General features: G+C 38.7%; 1 protein-coding gene across 1 annotated transcript in view; it reads right to left on the bottom strand.

The window, feature by feature from the left end:
- LOC122811883 (membrane-spanning 4-domains subfamily A member 4A-like) overlaps positions 1–12,811 on the bottom strand; it is a 156,406-nt gene that overhangs the window by 74,974 nt on the left and 68,621 nt on the right. The window lies entirely within an intron of this gene.

Raw genomic sequence — 12,811 nt, 5'->3', positions numbered from 1 at the left:
AGAGTAATGGAATCTAGGTGATTAATGAGCAGCAGTATGGTTTCATGCCAGGAAAGAGCAGTACAGATGTGATGTTTGCTCTGAGGGTGTTGATGGAGAAGTATACAGAAGGTCAGAAGGAGTTGCACTCTGCCTTTGTGGACTTAGGAAAAGCATATGGCAGGGTGCCTAGACAGGCTTCATGGTGTTGTATGAGGAAGTCAGGAGTGACAGATGTATGCAAGAGTGGTACAAGATGTGTGAGGGCAGTGTGACAGTGATGAAGTCTGTGGTAGGAGTGACAGATGCTTTCAAGGTGGAGGTGGGATTACATCAAGGATCAGCTCTGAGCCCTTTCTTATTTGCAATGGTGATGGACAGGTTAACGGATGAGATCAGACAGGAGTCCCCATGGACCATGATGTTTCCAATGAGACCGATTTGTAGTGAGATTAGGGAACAGGTTGAGGAGACCCTGGAGAGGTGGAGATATGCTCCAGAGAAGAATGACGATCAACAAGACTAAGACAGAATATGTGTGTGTGTGAATTAGGGGGAGGACAGAGGAATGGCGAGGATCCAGGGAATAGAGTTGAAGGTGGAGGAGTTTAAATAATCGGGATCAATAGTTCAGAGTAATGGTGTGTGTGGAACAGAGGTGAAGAAGAAAGTACAGGCAGGGTGGAGAAGTGTGTCAGGAGTAATTTGTGACAGATGGGTACCAATAAGAGTGAAAGGGAAGGTCTACAAGATGGTAGTGAGACCAGCTATGATACATGGGTTGGAGACAGTGGCACAGTGGCACTGATGAAATGACAGGAGTCAGAGCTGGAGGTGGCAGAGTTAAAGATGTTAAGATTTGCATTGGGTATGATGAGGATGGACAGTATTAGAAATGAGTATTTGAGAGTCAGCTCAGATTGGATGGTTTGGAGCAAAGCCAGAGAGGTGACTTTGCATTGGTTTGGACATATGCTGAGGAGGGATGCTGGTATATTAGGAGAAGGATGCTAATGATGGAGCTGCCAGGTAAGAGGAAAGAAGGCGGCCTAAGATAAGGTTTCTGGATGTGATGATAGAGGACATGCACGTGGGTTGGTGTGACAGATCCAAGATGCAGAGGACAAGAAATGGAAACAGACCCTAATGGGAGCAGCCAAAAGATAGATACATTTTCTGAAACTCTAATGCATGTCATTTACTGACTTCAATATTCAGTGGTTTGTCTGAAAAAAACATTTTATAAGGAACAAACCAAAAATAAGAAGCAGTAATCTGGATTTTGTGAAAATATGGTCAGTTAAGAGACATGAAAGGTGTAAATGTGACATACAACATTACACTACCAAACAGAGTCCATTAAGTGTTTTATGGCTTTGAAAGCTGACAAAACACTTAAGAGTTTTTCCCCCATGACTAGTTATCTATGGAGCAGATAAAGCTACATGCACTACAAAGAATTATGATTGCCTCACCGATCATAACACCATATTATATGTGTTTTCAACATGGATGCCAAGACTCACTTCTTGAGCTTCACTATGTGAATTTCTAGGCATCAATGTCGCAAACACCTAAGTGAGTTATGATCAACAACCTAACCGCAATCTTCTACATCCCAAGACATAACACATTTTGTTAGCGTAATAGTAGAGACATCACTCCCCATCAAAATCACATTATATTCAATTATGCTATTATTGACTTGTGACTACTTGACAATAGGACTGTTCTAGGTATTTACTTTTGGCTGTGGGTGTGTAACTGTGGAGTTGGTATATATAAGTAAGGGATGTAGAAGCCAAAGCCCCCAACATTGGGGATGCATTTTCTTTGGCTGCGTGCATGATTATGTACAAAAGCAGTTTTGGTTTGTTTGTAGTGATAGGTGTGTTGCTGTGCGTTGTGTTTGTGTGGACGGCTGTGGTATGTTAGATGTTAGTTTTAATTTAGTGATCACAAATAAGCGGTTTTGTGAGGAATTATCAAGGTTGGGCTTGAATGTATCCATTAACTGGTTATGACCCATGATCTAGTTGTAATCTTTCATGGTATTGGGACATTTATATACAATAACCCTTTAATAGCTAGGCCCACAGTGCTACATATATAGCTGCCAGACACAGAACTGCACTGAAAATCTACAAATAGCTTGGAAAGTTGCAACAACTTCTGTTACACAGAAACAAAATTGTTGCTGATCAAAATGTACAACAGCTTTTCAAGCTGCGAATTCTACTCTTTGCCACAGCCAAAGTGTTAAACAGCTATGCACAGCCACCCAAACAGCAGACAAAGGGTAAAACTTCCAATGTGTGACAAAAAAATTAAGACTGATCTGATCCTATCAATTAAAGTTAATTTAGCATATCTGGCTTCCACTCATCTCCTTTTGTCTCCTTACTCATACCTATCTCCCAGTATCCCCACTCAAACAGGACACTCTGATCCCTTGCCTTGCCTTGACCACCATATCTTATATTCTTTCACTATTATTGTAAATCTTGTTAGTAATTATTTTTCAGTCTTTAAATCAATATATTGAATCATGTGTTCCAAATGCTCTCATTTCCCTCTTAATACCACAGACTTCACTTATTCATTTCCATGCCAGATTATTTGAATGGGCAATATTGATAACTGTACATTCCAGACGTGTTCATTTTCAGTTTATACACCATTAGGCTGGACATGTGGCCCCAAATTTAAACAGATATTTTAGCCCACTGAACCAACAAAAACATTCCAAAATGCAAACAACTAAAGCCCACAATTGATTAGTAGTTTTGTTCTCTTTAATAACGGAACTTCATCAGAAATACCCCTCCATTACCACCTAACTAAAAAAAAAACAAAAAAACAAACTAAATCACGCAATACTAAAAAACCCAAATTCATTCCTTTGTAAATAATACTATATAATGAATTTAGCTGTTTTTCGGATGAAGTTCTATTAGAGATCAAAAGCGCTAATCATTTCTGGCCTTGAGTGGTTTCCATTTTAGAATGATGGGATAAAATAGCCAACAAAAAACAATTAACATTTGAATAAAAGTCCATTTTTTATAATAACATTACCAAATATTCACTCATAAAACAGTGAAAAAACACATCAGGTAGTTTACTATTAGAAGTTAAAGGTTCCAAAATTTAAATACTATCTTTAAATATCCAGTCATACTAGAATAGCAAAACAGGTGAATCTTGTGGCACAATAAATCCTATTAGTGCTAGCTTCAGGTTCTCTTCATTTACTGTCACCCAATTTGAGCACCAATGTAGTGTGCATCATGTATCACAGTCTATACTCATGGCCGGTGTTAGCATTTTGGTGGCCCCCAGCAGATGTCAAGATGGGGGCCCCTAGGCACTTCCAGTCTATATATCACCCTGTCACTGCCACCCTTCCTAAGCAACTTTTAGTTCATGCTGCAAACTTTAGGAGTCGTATGCACAGACTGACCCTTTGCTACACTATTCTTACATTACAAGTCTTGTGTACTACATTGTGTTGGCCCATCTCATAAAGGGACATTTACAGTTAGTGGCATTTAGTTGCAGCAATGATATACTGCAGCAACTCTAAGTACAGGTCTGGTCTTGGGTGAAATAGTGCCCTAGTCCTACTGTTTTAGACCCCACCCCCATACACACAATAGCCTTCAATCTCCCCTATAGCCTTGCTCCATCTTGGGCTCCCCATACCGTGCACATTACTCTTCTTCCTTTTCTCAAATGTTCTGACTGTTCAGCTTTTTCAAGAAGCTAGAACTTTCTACATTCTCTGAAGTGAATTTTAAAGTTTTTCTTTTCACACACCTTTTCATCCAGTAATGGCTTGAACAGAAATTATGATTAAGTAAAGAAACTGTGTTGCTGTTCATCTTTAGTTTTCATTGCATCTTTTCAACACACATTTCATGACCAAGTACAGTAATAGCCATTTGGGAAATAGAATTTCAGTTTTATTTGTTTTTTTTTTCTTTCAAGGAAGACACAAGTTGTACCCAAAACTTAATGTTCAAATATGATAAAACAGTAGCTCACAATAAACTAACAACCCTTTGTTGTCTGGATACAGAGGTCCTATCTGGGAATTGCCTGCCTCCCAACCCCCCCCCAAAAGACTGCTTATGCATCCCTCTGGTGTTAGACTGGGATGAAGGCAGAGGTTCAAATTACCAGTCATATATTTCAAGGGACCGCTGACATACATGGTATGCCTACTCACTCCTCAACCCAAACTGTCAAAGGCAGCTACCTGTATATGTGTCCCAAGTGTGATTGCGAGGGAAGTGAAAAATGATTGCAGTAACAAATTCTACTTTGTTACTCCTATACAAGTTGCAGTAACCTTCTTTCTACATCTCTGAGGTATGTAAGCAAAGTAAAAAAGAAACAATGACTACGCTGTCCTCAGCCCAAACACAAGCTTTAATGACCTCTTGTGCACACCTCTAATTTGACTGAGGATTAACACCACAGTCCCTGCCCCTCCCAATATAACCCACAGCAGCTTTCTGTACACACATCCAAGCAGGACTGATTTTAGAATGGGTGCAGCTGAGAGCAGAAGCCATTATCAACTTAATCCCAACAGGGTCATATCACACCCCTGTTCAGGTTAGAGCATAATCAGAAAATTAATATATATTTTTTCTCCTCATTTTTCCTCAAACAGCATTTGTGGACCCCCACATATTCATGGATGATGAAAGGAACCCTCTGTATCCATTTATACATTCTGGGGAGTAGGGGTCCCCCAGAGTCTTAGAAGAAAGTGTCTGAATGTTCTGGGATATATTTTATGCTTTACTTTTAAAATATAATTTCTTGTCAGCTACAGTTTTTACTGACATTCAGAAGAATAATGTACGTGTCCTGGCATTAGAGTGTGTGAGTGTGTGAGTAGGAAAAAACTCACTGACCACACACACACACACACACACACACACACACACACACACACACACACACACACACACACACACACAGTGTGTGTGTGTGAGTGTGTGAGTGTGAGAGTAGGAAAAAACTCACTGACCACACACACACACACACACACACACACACACACACACTCTCTCAAGCATAAGCCATAGCATTACTAGTTTTGCACTTGTTTCAGCAATACATTGCACAACACTGGTGCCAAAACACCAGCTCAGTAACTGCTGTTAAGCAGTGGTCAAACAGGGATGGGTCATTTTTATTTATTCCAGTGAGGAGTAATGCAAATTTGTCATGTTCCCTGATTTTGCACATAATTTTGTAAGCACATTGATACAAAAGGTGTGTTAGTGATTTTGAGCCTTTATTCAGCTATTGTTGGTGTTGTGCTGAATTCTTCAGTGAAGAAGTTGAGAGTTACAGTATCTGGTATTCTGCAAGTATTTATAAAACTCCCTGAAAGAGAAAACCATCCCTGAAGATGAGAAGTATTAGCTCTTCTTAAAATTCACGGTATGTATGGACATTGGTCACACTGGGCTGCTGATCTCTCTAGTGCTTACCTTGCTTATGTTCATGATCAGCTTTATCCTAACAGGGTCATATCACAGCAATGTTCAGGTTAGAGATAGAATAAATCAGCAAATTAATAAATTTTTTCTCCACATTTTTCCCAACCAGCAGCAGCTTTTATGGGGCCCCCACACAGTGAAAGATGATTAAAGGGGTCCCCCTTACAGCCCCAAGTACTGCAGGTACCCAAAGCTGGCTGTATTGTTAGTGTAGAGAGTGTCCACCAGTAGGGTTTAACTAAGCCAGGGGCACTAAGTTAGTGGTAAAAATTTTAATAGAATTGTGAAACCTGTTAGTTGACAAAATACTCTTACTAGAAATAAGAATTACCCACCTGCTTTATTAAGTATACAAGATTGATGTACTAGCTTTTCTTAGTCTGACAGACATGTTACAAAATATTAAGGTAAGATAACTTGCTGTGGTTGGGAGCCCCCAGAAAATGACTACAGAGTACACTGGTGCCTAAAGCCAGCTAATATACTTCATTACCCTTGCAGTGCATATGCAACAATTACAGTAGTAACTTCTCAATCTTTAACATTAAGTTATAGAATACTAAATTATGAAGAGTCCTGTGAAATAGGTTTAGGCAACTGTTTCCAATATCAAAATCTGGTGCCTAAAGCCAGCTAATATACTTCATTACCCTTGCAGTGCATATGCAACAATTACAGTAGTAACTTCTCAATCTTTAACATTGAGTTATAGAATACTAAATTATGAAGAGTCCTGTGAAATAGGTTTAGGCAACTGTTTCCAATATCAAAATCTGGTGCCTAAAGCCAGCTAATATACTTCATTACCCTTGCAGTGCATATGCAACAATTACAGTAGTAACTTCTCAATCTTTAACATTGAGTTAGAATACTAAATTATGAAGAGTCCTGTGAAATAGGTTTAGGCAACTGTTTCCAATATCAAAATCTACTTCTAAATTACAATAACAGTCCCAACTTTCACAACTTAGGGATGTAATGCAAACAAGAAAATAAGCAGGAAACAGATGGCCATAATCTGCCCAGTTAGTCTTAATTATGTTTATAATACAAACTTTAAATAAAATGGCAACATCCTTTTTGAGTTGCATGAAATAGATGCTCCTCTATACAAAGGATATTTAGCAGATCCATTACAGTATACAGGCTGTAAATTTCCAGGAGTGCTACAATACTCGGCTTTCTTAAAGAGTTAGAGACTATGAATATACGAGGTAAGGAGCTCAGTCAGGCTTCGGCTTTCTTACAGAGTTAGAGACTATGAATATAAGAGGTAAGGAGCTCAGTCAGGCTTCGGCTTTCTTACAGAGTTAGCGACTATGAATATAAGAGGTAAGGAGCTCAGTCAGGTTTCGGCTTTCTTACAGAGTTAGAGACTATGAATATAAGAGGTAAGGAGCTCAGTCAGGCTTCGGCTTTCTTACAGAGTTAGAGACTATGAATATAAGAGGTAAGGAGCTCAGTCAGGCTTCGGCTTTCTTACAGAGTTAGAGACTATGAATATAAGAGGTAAGGAGCTCAGTCAGGCTTTCACAAGAGTTGCACATGGAACTGAGCAGCTGGAAAATGCATTCTATCAATACATTTATCTGCTGGTATGTCTCAGGTATCTTCATAAGTCCACAAGAACAAATGCTTCCTCTCAGAATTCAATTTAAAGGTGATGAAAAGGAAAAATGCATATAGAACTGTAATAACATTTAGATACAGTTTTAATAATAGTCACATCTGACGTAATGGTGTAGCTGTATAAATGTTACTGAGCTGTAAATTTGGTTTCCTAATGATAATGCAGGATGCAAAATTTTTCCTACTCTGGTAATAAATTTCCTTCCTGCAGACCTAAGAACAGTATTTGCTGCAATTTTGTTAAACAAATTAGGTCAGGGCCACTGAAAAGCTCATTTTATTTTTATTTTTTTTTTGGAAATATATTATCTATCCACTGATTTTCCATACAACTTAGAATTTGACTCAGTGTTGAGTGAAGTATATTCATACAGTAAATGGCTTCATGAGTCTTTATACGGATATAAATTTACATTTAGCTATTCATATTTAGAAAGAGTGTGTGAAAAAAAATTACGCACAAACACATACATACTCAAAACATGATACTGCTCACCCTGCAGACATTGATAATGGGTATAAAGGCTCTTGATTACTATATACAACCAGTTAAAAAATATATGGACACTTTAATCAGCATAAAATTTCAATACTGAGCAGCACCTAACTCTTCCTAGATCAAGCAGGATTGCAGGATACTATTCAGAAACAGCTTTACAAATCTTTTATTCAGGCCCTTTCTTTATAACAAATGGCTTCATAATGTGCTTGGGGTATTCAAAAGTTGCATGAAGGGTTAAATCAACCCTGAAAATAGAAATGTACCTCCAAAAATAGGTCACATGAAGGTTTAAGTCCTGTCTAAAAACAGCTACACCTCCAAAACTGGTGCAATTCAGAGTTTTTTTTCTCACAGACGCACACAGAATAAGTAATGAACCCAATGGAGAAAAAACTATGTCTAGCAAGCCCACTACTGCTTTTTAGTTTCCTCTGACATGAGAGCTTACCACCTTCACATGTTTACACCCTATCCCTATAACATTTGTTTTACCAGCTTTCCATGAGCAGTGTTACGTCTTGCAAGAGTCCATAACATCCAGTCTCCTTGACAACCTTGTGGTGACCTAATCGTAGAATTAAGCTTGCCCAGCAAATGTAGTGCAAAGGCTTGCTGCCCACTACTGGTAATGTAATTAGTATTCAGTGACTCTGCTAGTATGCACCTCAGTACCTTTTCCATATGCTTTCCTGAAATGAAAACAGGGAGAACAGCCCTAAATGGTTCCAACAAGGTATATACCCGGTAAGGCTTGGTGTACAACAAGGTATATACCCGGTAAGGTTTGGTGTAAAACAAGGTATATACCCGGTAAGGCTTGGTGTACAACAAGGTATATACCTTGTATGGGTTGGTATACAAATTTAAGATGGAAACATGGGTAGATCTTCTAATTTAAAATTGAAATTAAAAAGGTAAAAATTATCCAAAGAACAAAACTGTTTCTAAACTGATGCATGCTTGTTGTATTCCATATGTCTTATATCTAGGCAATGTACAATAAGAAAAAAAAAAAAAGGAAGCCGTGTTGGAAGGCTATAATGGCAAAGAAGTCTGGTGTACAGATCAGAAACTACTGTGCAATACCTACAGTCCTGTTTTTTCTTCTTACAGCCATTTTTGAAATATTTCATAAAGAGGAAAACCACATCAGAGATGTGGAATCATGGTTCGTTGAACGAGAGGTCAGCCCAGTAATAGAGCAATAGTCAGTTTACTGGAACAACAGATAAATTAGATGGACACAGATGCAATGTTCCAGATAACTTCCCCCACTTTGCATTGATGGAAACAAAAAGCATTAAGATCCCAAAGTACTGATCACCACCTTACAATGGAATCCAAAATGTTTTTGGTCCCAACACTACTCAAGTCTAATGTATCACACTCTTAGATTAATCATTCAGATTTTGTTTAAGGCGTACAACTTTGTTACTTAAAGCATTTTTGAAGTTGAGAGAGTTTTACTGAAAGAGAATGCGTTTCATTTACTACTTTGAGGTGGTATCCCTTTCAGCTGTCTCAGTATATGCCACTTTGTATCTAGTACAAAACATGTTATACAGCCACCACTAAAGAGTAACATGCAAGATCAATTATGAAGGCTACACTGCAAATAATTGCTGATAAACATGCAGGCATCGATTCCCAATGAGACACTGCAACATATCCAACATAGAAGTATCACCACATTCCCAGCAAATACTTAGAACTGCATTAGAGGCATTTTCTTTTTAAATCACTAATTTGAAGTGCATGCTAGACCCTTGTTCTAGTTTCCAATAATTCCTGAAAACATGTTAGAATCAATCTCTTTCTGAGGCTTAGTGTTGTCTTATTTTCCACCCATGCTACAAAGACATGCTGACTAATTTTAATTGGTGCCACTATATTGTCCTAAAAGGCCAGGTGCGTGTATATACACACAGACACACAAATATGTGTAATTATATTGCCCGGCGATGGACAGTGCCCCAGCTGACCTTCCTTGCACCTGCTGCTTGAGAGGATAGGATATTGATACCTTGGCCTTGAAATGGTCTACATGGGTATAGGTTATGGGTAGAGGAGACAAAAGTGAACTTTAATATGTCCTTAAATATCTTAATTTTTGTACACTGTAGACAAAATTTGCTTGTCCCTGTGCTATATGGGTGGGGAGAACGTTACAATTGCCATAGGTTCATCTGGAATGATTCTTGATGACAGGCTGACTTTTAAAGACTAAGAATAAGCTGTAATCAAATAATTAGATGTCCATTCAAAGAATATTGACCAGATCAATCTGTTGATTCAGTCTCTAAACTTGGCAATACACTAGGAAAAACATTGTCTTAGTCCTTGGACCATTGTAATTCCCTCAACCAAATGCGTAGGATAGGAGCCTTGCAAAACTACAGTGGGCACAAAACAGCATCACCGATTTTGAGTAAACTATCATACAAATGCCATATAACATTTGTCATGCAGAGTTTGTAATGCCTGCTGCTTGCGAGGAGTTTCATCTTTAAAATTCTGACATTTATATTCTGAACTCTACAAAGCCTGGGTTCCTGCTTATTTAAATAGTCTGCTGGTGCCTTATTCTTTACGGCTCTTCCGATCATGGTGTGTGGTGCTGTACATTGTTCCAAGAGTCTGCCTCAAATCATTTCTCAGGCTCCTTTTTGCCTGCCTTATATTACTGCTTTGAAATCTGCTACCTTCCCTGATTCAGGTATATAAATTTGGGATTATGTACTATCCATTTGGGGACATCTATTTAGAGTTTTCAAACAAAGTCACATATATTTTTCATACAATGTCTGAGCTGGTTTAATTCCATTTTTTCTCATTTTCACTATTAGGAATAAGCTTTTGTCAGGTAGCCTACAAAACTTGACAGTAAAAAGGTGCAAACATCGATGTGCAACTTACAGGGAAAGGAGGAAAACAAACTATCTGCTACAGATACTTTTATTTGAGGGATGGGTTGCCTCCTGTCCCCCCCGATATGTTGGGCTGTCCTTCATATCTCCTGTGACTTTTATATACTAAATAGGATATCACTGCATTCTGGACAAAGGTGAATTCTTTGAGATTTTCAACCTCATAATTATAAAGTGAATAAGCTTCCACATTAATGTATGTACTTTTGAGTGCAGAACACACAAGAGTTAATCAATCTTGCTCCCCTGTTATGTTCTTATCACAAAATGTCTAGGAATAAAGCTCTAAAATACTTTTGCGCTTCATATTTACCCATGGAGTACATTTGCAATACGGGTAAGATGCATCTTTTGCACCTGAATGCATATTGGTTTTCAGTGGCCCTACAAACCCAATGTTAGGAAAGGCTCAGAAAGTGAGCCATCTCATGTTCTGATTTTATAAATGGTGCAGATCACCCACATTCATCAAGTTCCCTAGATGCTGAATAGCTCAGGAGAGTAGCGAGGCTGGCTTGCCTTTTCCAGTAGGACAGTTAAGGGCACACTGATCCTAAAGTGGCATCTAGCATAAGACACTGCAGCCAAGTAACTCCATGAAATCCCAGATTCATCCCTCCAAGTTGTAAGCAAAGAGAACTACAAGCCTTGAAACTGAGAAAGTCCAACGTGTAGCTGGGGGAATGCAAGAAAAATGCAACCCCCCCCCCCCCTCCATGCCAGCAATATGATTATGTTGATTTCTCACCACCCTTTAGGGCAATAAGCAATGAGCTACCTCATAAGCAAGGGGGTGGGGGGGATCAATTAAAGAAGCAAAAAGAACTTTATGTTCTACATGTCAAAAAGGAAGACTAACATGAGTGGGAGCAGTTAGGCTCTCTATTGTAAGTTATCAGTAGTTAATGAAGTGATTATTACTTTCCAGAAAACAGCTTGTTTCAGTTATGACAGCAGCACAGCATCTGCTACTGGTGGCTGTTAGATCGTGAAGCAATTCTCCTCTCAACTAGAATCAGTCTGTGTTTGGGGGGGGGGGCAAATTCAGCCATCAGAGCTATTTTTTCACAAATGGAGAGAGAGGGTTGTGTGTGGGTGTGTGCCAGAACCAGCAACTACTGGATTCTGATACAAACAGTATGTTGGTGAAGGCATTGAACATAAAGCATTCCACACATGCTTTTTCATAAGAATCTAGAATTATCGTGGCTTACACTACACGTGATAAAACGGTTCCCATTCAGAAGCCTGAAACATCATAAGCCTGAAAATCAAAATCCTGAAACCAAAAGCCTGAAAATTCAGAATCCTGAAAACTCAAAATCCTGAAAGACCAAAATCCTGAAACTCAAAATCCTGAAAACACAAATAATGCTAATATGTCACTATAAAGACACTAATATCTACCAACTGACCCTGACCCTAACCCTAACCCTAAGGTCCGTCACACTCACCTGACCCGCACCCTAACCCTAACTCACTTAAACTGCCCCTAACCCCAATATTTGTCACTATTGCATACATGCCTAACCTGCACCCTAACCCTAACTCACTTCTAACCCTAAAATAAAACCAACCGCACACTTACCTGACCCCAACGCATGACCTAACACCACAGGGCTAACAATAGCAAAGCCACAATGACATCAGTATGTCTATTTTGTGTTTTCAGGATTTTGAGTTTCAGGATTTTGGTCTTTCAGGATTTTGGGCTTTCAGGATTTTGAGTTTTCAGGATTCTGAATTTTCAGGCTTTTGGTTTCAGGATTTTGATTTTCAGGCTTATGATGTTTCAGGCTTCTGAATGGGAACCGATAAAACAGAACAAAATACAGATCATCTTTATATGCAGACCCTTTGCATCATTTTCCATTTCACTACTTGCTAATGTCATGCAAGCCCTGTGGGAGGGTTTGTGCCAGTCTAACATATTAGCCAGTCACTGAAGCAAGATCTAGAATTTTTTTACTTGCCATGGTTTGATGCAAAATTAATGGAAACACACTCCTGCCAGCAACATTACTTTGTTTCTACAATAGCAAAATAGCTATATCTCAGATAAAACTTAGCTGCTCCATTTTCAGAGGAAAAAAAGTAATAGTTCTAATGATACCCAGATTCATATCTGCCACCCAAGCCAACAGTATTGCCATGTTTCAAATGTGTTGCTTATTCCTACACTGCAGTCGTAATACATCTAAACATCACTTGAAAAGCAATTACAAACTAAAACTGCAACTAGAACTCTGAAT

This window comes from Protopterus annectens, chromosome 9.part0 (assembly GCF_019279795.1).
Source record: "Protopterus annectens isolate FY-2018-M chromosome 9.part0, PAN1.0, whole genome shotgun sequence".
In the NCBI taxonomy this organism is placed as follows: Eukaryota; Metazoa; Chordata; order Ceratodontiformes; family Protopteridae; genus Protopterus; species Protopterus annectens.
Note: the sequence above shows the minus strand (reverse complement) of the source record. Positions and strands in the feature narration are given on the sequence as shown.